General features: G+C 47.6%; 1 protein-coding gene across 1 annotated transcript in view; it reads right to left on the reverse strand.

Annotated features, from left to right (window-relative positions):
- The window catches only part of NACC2 (NACC family member 2), a 24,496-nt gene extending 19,794 nt beyond the window's left edge, over positions 1-4,702 (reverse strand). The window contains exon 1 of the mRNA XM_009280617.1: positions 4,664-4,702. The gene's annotated coding sequence lies outside the window, so the exon portion shown is untranslated. The remainder of the gene's footprint in view (positions 1-4,663) is intronic.
- Positions 4,703-7,313: the final 2,611 nt, after the last annotated feature.

A 7,313-nucleotide genomic window follows, 5' to 3' on the forward strand; every position in this document is an offset into this window, starting at 1 on the left:
AAAGCCTTTCAAATGCAGGAAAAATGTTTACCCCTTGGGGAAAGCTTCTTTCAGTCTGTGGCTGAATCCACTAAAAGCAAATCCATTTGCTTAAGTAATGAAATCCTAGTCACATTGTCTCCTGGATTCAGATTTTAAATTACCTTCGCATTTATTGAGCATGTTTGGTGCTTTTTTCTGGGAAAGAGGGTGGGGCCTCACTTTGCTTACTTCTCTCCTGCCCAGAGCTCTTTTATTTCTGCTATAGCTCTCGGATTTGTTGCGATGGCTCTGCTCGGATGGTCACACACAGTTAAAATTTAAGAGATTAGAGGTGAAGCCATCCTTAGAGGAGGATAACTGTAGGGAGTGCAGACAGGGCCGGTGATGCTCCGGCGCAACCCCTCCCCGCCGATCGCGCGCTACCTCCACTTCCACCGTCCAAATAGATGCTTGGTGCATTAAGTTCAACTCCACAGCAGCAAACTGCTGCCACTCCCAAGTGCCCGGGGGCTGGCTGCCTTCCCCTGCTCTTCCAGCAAACGGCACTAACACATCTGCTCCGCATCCCCCAGGACCTGCAGCCTCCCAGTGCTCGGCAGAGCCGTGACGCTCCCAGCCGAGGACCTCCAGGACCTCCATGTGTCGGGAGCGCTCAACGGGTTCATCCAAACCCGGTGTCAGGTCAATGAGATCTCTGCCTGGTGGTGATGAGAAGACTAAGGCACCGAGAGGGGACCAAGGTGACATCCTGCGAGGAGGTCAGAGAAGACACCACGACAGCCAAGCCCAAGAGCCCAACACCTCTTCCAACCACGACACCGCCAACCTCTGTTGGAGAAGGAAAGGAGTCTGCTCTGGCAAAAGCAGATGCACTCTCGATCTGTGAGAATTACTGAAAAATAACATGCTTTACAGACACAAAACTTCGCCACTCAGGCACCTGAAGGAAGCCTCGTCCATGGTGATGGCAGACCACGGGTGGAGAAGGATATCCTCCTCTTTTCTTCCAGCAAGAGCTCCCTTAGAGCTGAAGGGACCAGGCAGGCACCGGGTGGGACCTCCTTGGCCCCGCTCACAACCCCCTGCCTCGGAGAAACCCAACAGGGCAGGATGAGTGGGACCAGCCAAGGACAGCTTGGTAGCACAGAACAAACCAACTTAAAGTAGATATCAATTATTAATATTGCTTAGAATCTGCTCTATAAACAAGCCAGGCATGCCAGGAGGAACCCATGTCTCTCTCTAAAAACACCAAAATTGTGCCAGTTCAGGATACATTTAAGCCGGTGAGAAGCACCAGAGTGCCCCAGCCTAGCAAATTATTTGCCAATTTCATGTAAAACCTCCCATGAGACATCAGAGTTTGAACCAAGATGCTCCACACAACTGATCCCTCCCAGGGTAAGCTTTCCACAGGGCTGCAGCCTGGCCTGGCCACCCCGAAAGGGATCCCACCCCCAAACTCACATCACTCCAGCTCCCGGTGGCCTTTTCTCTGATTCCAGCAGATTTTGTAGCTGCTGGTCACAAAGCAGCCGAGCGAGCGGGCAGGCTTGCCGGTAGCACTCAGTGACGGTCTAAACCTCCAGTCTTCCTGGAGAAAAAAGGCCCTGAAACGTGCTCACAGGGAAATGGTGAAAAGAGTAACTGTGTTTGGTCTAGAAACAGCACCGAGGAACGTGAGCAAAGCCGCACCAGTGAGCTGCAAAAGTCCAAACCACTTCAATAAACTGTAGGCCAGGACTGCTGGATTTTTGTTTCTTCCTCCCCCCTCTGCCCCTGCCTTTTTATGACCAGAATATAGAAAGAAAAACCAGCCCAAAGCCACCAACAACCCTAACCCCCCCCCAAAATCCAAGAAATAAAAGAAGGCAGTCTTGAAAGCCAAGGAGAACCTGCTGACCACGAGACCTCGCATCCCCTAAAAACAACAGCAACAAAATATTACTGTGACTAGATAGTGAACGCAATAACACTTGATAATGTCTAACTTAAAAATCTCCTCTACTAAATATGCTTTTGTTTTGTTTTTAAATCGAGCAGCAAGCTACTTTTGAATGGTTTGAAATGGCTTCAGTCCATTTGACACGGGAAGAACTGTGCTGCGGGAGAAATGACCTTAGCAATTACAGATGCAAACTGTATTTTGCGATCTCGTCTCCCAAGCTGAGCTGTGCCCCAGGGCGCAGGAGGAGCCCCCAGCACCATCGCCACCCAAAAAAAATCCAGTCCCCTTTGGGCTGCCAGGTCCTACAGGTGACAGATGATGAGATGGACACCTCCTACCAAACGGGAAAACTTGGACAGAACCGGATTAAAACCAGCCAACCCCCCGCCCCATCATTTAAAATATGTGACTGCTCAAGCAAAACATCATTTTGTTTTCTAATGGCAGCCTCTTTTTCCAGCTCTTGGATATACCAGGACAATTTGTACATGTCTGCATGATTTTTGTAAAGTCATAGCCTTTGTCACAAGACGTTCATAAAAAATGCAGCTGTTATTTGATACAACTTCCATGAGAGTTTGAGAATTCTCAGTTCCTGCGCTCGCGTGCTTTGGGGGAAAAAAAGCAGGTTTGCTCTTTTCTAAACTATTTTCCTGCTCTGAGGCCTGAAAGGTCGGGGCGAGGTGACAACAACAAAGGAAAAAAGCATCAACCTAGAATAAGATGCTGGCATCAGAGCTCTGCCGGGAGTAATCCAAAATAATTAGATAATGCATTGATTGTCTTTTCCTTAGCCAATATACAAAGAGACTCGGAGACTTCAATCCCCCCAAAAAACGCCCCCCAAAATCCCCGAAGTCCTAAGCTTCCCGCAGGAAGGTGCGCTGGGCAGCAGCTGGGGCGGGGACAAAGCCAGCAGGACCCTCCGGGGGTGGGAGACAAAGCGGCCGAGGGCTTTCACCCCCACCCAGCCAAAGCCCCTCAAAAGAAAAGAGCTGAAAAGTCCTGTCCTTGAAGGCCCCAAAGGGTCAAAGGAAAGCTCCCTTTCTTCTGTAAATGAGGAGAGAGGGGGAAAATCCCACCCTTGGATTTGAGGCTGGCAGGGGGACGTCACCCAGCTGGGCAGAGGCTCCCCAAAGCCGCCTGCCACCCCCGGGGCTGTCCCCAGTCGTGTCCCCCCCCACCCCGGGGCACAGGGGTGCCACCCGCCCAGCTCTTGCTACAGGGTTTTGGGGTTTCCCCCCCCCTTTTAATGAAAAGGAAATGCACTTTTTACATAAGCCCAGAGGAAAATATGCAACAGCTAACTGCAAAACTTGGTGGCGAAGTACCATTCCCCGAGCACGGAGCTGCTGTAACGCCTTAAATAAAATAAATAGTTAAATAAAGTCAAACAAAATGCAGTTCAGGTCTACGCTGTGCCTATCCCCCATGCATTGCAGGTCGCTGTGTCGGGGAACTGAGAAGCAAAAAAGAAAAGTCTTTGCACCCCCCACCCCAAAAATGAGCCTCCCCTCTGCTCGCGTCAGGGTTCAGGGCGAGAAAACCCGGGGAGGGGAAGGGAGAGGGATTGGGGCACAAATACGAAACGCCGTGAATGCCTGCACAGTTTAATGCCCGTCTTTGGCAGGGGAAAAAAAAAACAAGGTTAAGTTTGGTAATCAAGTGACAGTCATGTCGAGAGTCCTCTTCTCTTCTGCAGCATTTGTTTCTGCAGCTCCAAAGTATTTATTTTTGAAATGCTGCAAGTGGCAAGCAGCGAGCAGTGCTAACATACCCTATTTTTAGTGTAGCAGCCAGTGGCAATGGGTGAAAGAAGATTATTTCTGCCTTATTAAGATAGCAGAAACTGAATTTGCAAATACTACTCAGTAACACATAAGCAACACACGCAGCAAGACGTGCAGCACGGAGCCACCTTTGCTTTATAACCCTAAAAGTTTGCACAGAAAGTAAAGACCTGGAGGCTCGGGCAGGGGAACGGGGGAAAAGATGGAAAAGTGAATTAAATTAATGCTGATGATCCAGCCCAGCCGGGCGCACGCAGCCCCTCTGCCAGGGCAGCCCGGGGATGGGGTGCTGGGAGCTCTCCCCGGGGACCCCGGCACAGCCCCGGCACCGGCGGCAGCTCTCCGGGCTCTGTCCTGCTGCAAGGTGAGTCACCGGCAGCCTGGGCACACCACCGCCGCTCGAGGGACCCAGCAGGCTGCTGCCTCCAAAAGTGCATTCAGCCAAGGCAAAGCATGTTATTGCCATTATTTTTTAATTAGTTATTTTTTTCTTACCTATCACTGATTTTAAGAGCTCTCAAAGCAAGGAGAAGCAAAAGTAGAAAATGCAACATTCTAATTTTTTTGCAGATTGCTGCAAGGAAAAGGGTAAGGGAGAGACATGGATAAAAAATACAATTATTCTGCAGAATTTAATTTTTTGCAATCTAATAAAAGCTCAAGACCCCGACTAAGTTACGTCCACCAGAAAGCATACAGCACCCCATCACTATGCCTTCTGCAAAGCGTGCATTGCCTGCATCCCATTGCAAACATTAATTCACATCCGTAACACATCAAAAAGACAAGTGCCATGCTGAATTGTATTCTCCTCACTCCTAGTACACAACAGCAGAGCTAGCAATATATAACATGCATGACTCAGTTCTACCATCGTGCCACTACGGAACAGAAAGCCTTAAAATAAAGAAAATATCTTAAAAGGTCAATTAAAAAAGCTTACAAAACATCAGACGCTGCTTCTTGCTAGAGCTCATTACCTAGTATGGTGGAGCTGCCTGTGTGTTTTTTTTCTTGTGCAAGTTAGTCTGTGAGTCAGCATTAACACACATGAGAACATCAGGAATACTGCCTAGTTCTGATGCAATGGAGGTTGTAAAAAAAAAAAAAAAAAAAAAAAAAAGAAGAAGAAGAAATCGCGCTCCGTTTGGACAGGAGCCTGTAATTCAATTGCCTTTACTTTTCAATTACTGCATAGCCTACCCTGACCAACCTGCAGAGGGGAAGGAAACTTTGCTTACATCTCTGTCTTAAAATTAATGACTTTTACTTTTGGCTACAGCTTATTCTCCCTGCTTTAAAAGAAAAAATAGTAGGCATAATATAATTAACCCCTCAAGGGGAGCTGAGCCCCTGCAGCTATCGGGATCTCCATGGTTTTGTAGAAATTTCAGCACTGGAAAACAATACTGCCAAAAAGTTCTGGCGAAGGAAGACATTTATACATTAAACTTTTAACACTCTATAAAGCGAAGCTACAATTGCATCTGAGCTTGATCCTTAATGGAAATATAAGCTTGCAGAAAAGGAAAGTTACATACTGCAGAAACTTAACTCTGTGCTTCCAGGTTTATAGAAGCGTGTACTAGATGGCACAGGGCGTTTTTCAAAACCGAGGTTTCTGGTCATTGAGCAAAAACCCCTGAGAAACCTAAAGTTTGTGACCTGAGGTGGTCACCTCAACCTGATGCCCACCTTCCCCAGGCCGACGGGGGCGAAGCAGGAGACCCGCATTTTTCATACATTGCATTTATTGCTTAGACTTCAGGAAACAATCCTCTCTCCCCCCCGGTTCCTGGGAGGAAAACTCCCCGTAGACTCAGCCCCCACCCTCAGGATCGCAGCATCAAGGCAGGAACGTATACGAGACTCAACACCGACTTTTCATTTCTGACTTCTCTGCTCTTGCAACAAACCCTTCACCGGCGCAACAAATTCTGCCCAAAGCTTCAGAATTTCACTATTTCTGTAACGCACCCTAAAACACCCCCAGACAACTCTGCAGCCCACAATATTATATTATATATATATGAAAAATTATATTATATATATATGACCACATTATATATGGTCAATATATTGTATATATAATATTATTAAGTTTTTTATGTATATAATATATGGTCAAGTACGTCTTCAGAGCCAACACTAAACATCTTACGAGTTCTGTGCTGCTGTGCCACAGCTGAAGAGCCAACGGCCCCGGGCCAGCCCCGCTGACGCACAGCTCTAGCTGAAGCACAGGATACATTGCTTAAATTTGGGGGTTTAACGGAGATCCAAGCCTCACGCAGCAGAGGAGGGTCAGAGCTTGGAGGTAAGGAAGTCTCCCCAGCGTTCACAACACGCTGCAGACGCGGGCTGCAAACACTGAGCTGATCCCACACCAACAGACACTAATCGACCCATCAAAAAAAGTAGGTATAGCTAATCCATACGGACCAATAATCCAGTGGATCACAAGCATATTCTAAATCCCAGTTTAGTTTGCTGGCTGTTTTTATGAGTAGACACAAGCGCTATAAATTTTATTTTTTTTTTTTAAGACGCAAGTATAAATAGTTATTAAAGCTCATTAACCGACAAGGAAACCCCCTAATATTAGAGATCAATCACTTCTGCAGCTTCCCTCGCACACAAGGGTCTGTCTCAAACCAGTGTGAGCCCAGTGGGTTTTTTTATTTAAGCATGTGGGATACTTGAATACAGATGAATTGAGTTTTAAAGGAAAAAAAACCCCAAGCAGCAACTTCTGGGCCAAGTTCTTGTGTGCCAAACTTTTCAACTGCCACAGCACAGCTCGACAGCGTTTCAAAAGAATTTAAGCACTGTTTTGAATACTGCTGACAATCTTCCTCGTCAAAATTTGTAATTTAAATACCTCAAATCTGAAAAGCACGCTCCCTGGGGCATGCTTCATTCTCCCTCCCCGCAGCCCACACTCCCCAAGCCCCATTTGGCATTAAATCCGTTGCTTTCCGTATCTGGCTGCTTTTTTCCCCCACCTCCTGCAGCCCCGCAGCCCCCCGGCATCACCCCGCAGCGTCCGCTGCATCCCGCAGGGACCCCCCTGCTCAAGCAGAAGTTTGTTCTTCAGATTACGCGCGGATGAAATCTCTGTATGCGCTGCAGCGCCCCGAAACACCGTTACCTTCCTCTTTTATAACTATGACGCTAGTTTAGAGATAAAACCGTGCTAACCAGGCTGCCCAGACTCCTACGGCAAGAAAGGGTTAACGCAAGGAGCCCCGCTTCGCAACCCTCTGCTATCCAGTAGGTAAGATGTTCCTTCAAATGCCTTCGGACGTGTCAATAAACCCCAAAATAATTCTATGTCAAGAAGTCTAATCGGTGAGGAACGGCAAAATTAATTTCTTGGGGTCTATGTGATGTTACAGGCAGCAGCTCCATTTTGGCAGGAGCGTGTTTAAGATTCCCTCCCAGTGCTGCAAAGCACCTTGAAAGGTCGACGAGCGCTTTCATATTCTCAGATCCCTCTACAACGCTGCAGCAGATGAAACGGATTGACCTAGACGAGAACTGAAACAGTCTCTGTGAAATAATCCATCAACACCCTTCGCCAGCCGCAGTCG

This window comes from Aptenodytes forsteri, unplaced genomic scaffold (genome assembly GCF_000699145.1).
Source record: "Aptenodytes forsteri isolate BGI_AS27 unplaced genomic scaffold, ASM69914v1 Scaffold68, whole genome shotgun sequence".
Classification (NCBI taxonomy): domain Eukaryota; kingdom Metazoa; phylum Chordata; class Aves; order Sphenisciformes; family Spheniscidae; genus Aptenodytes; species Aptenodytes forsteri.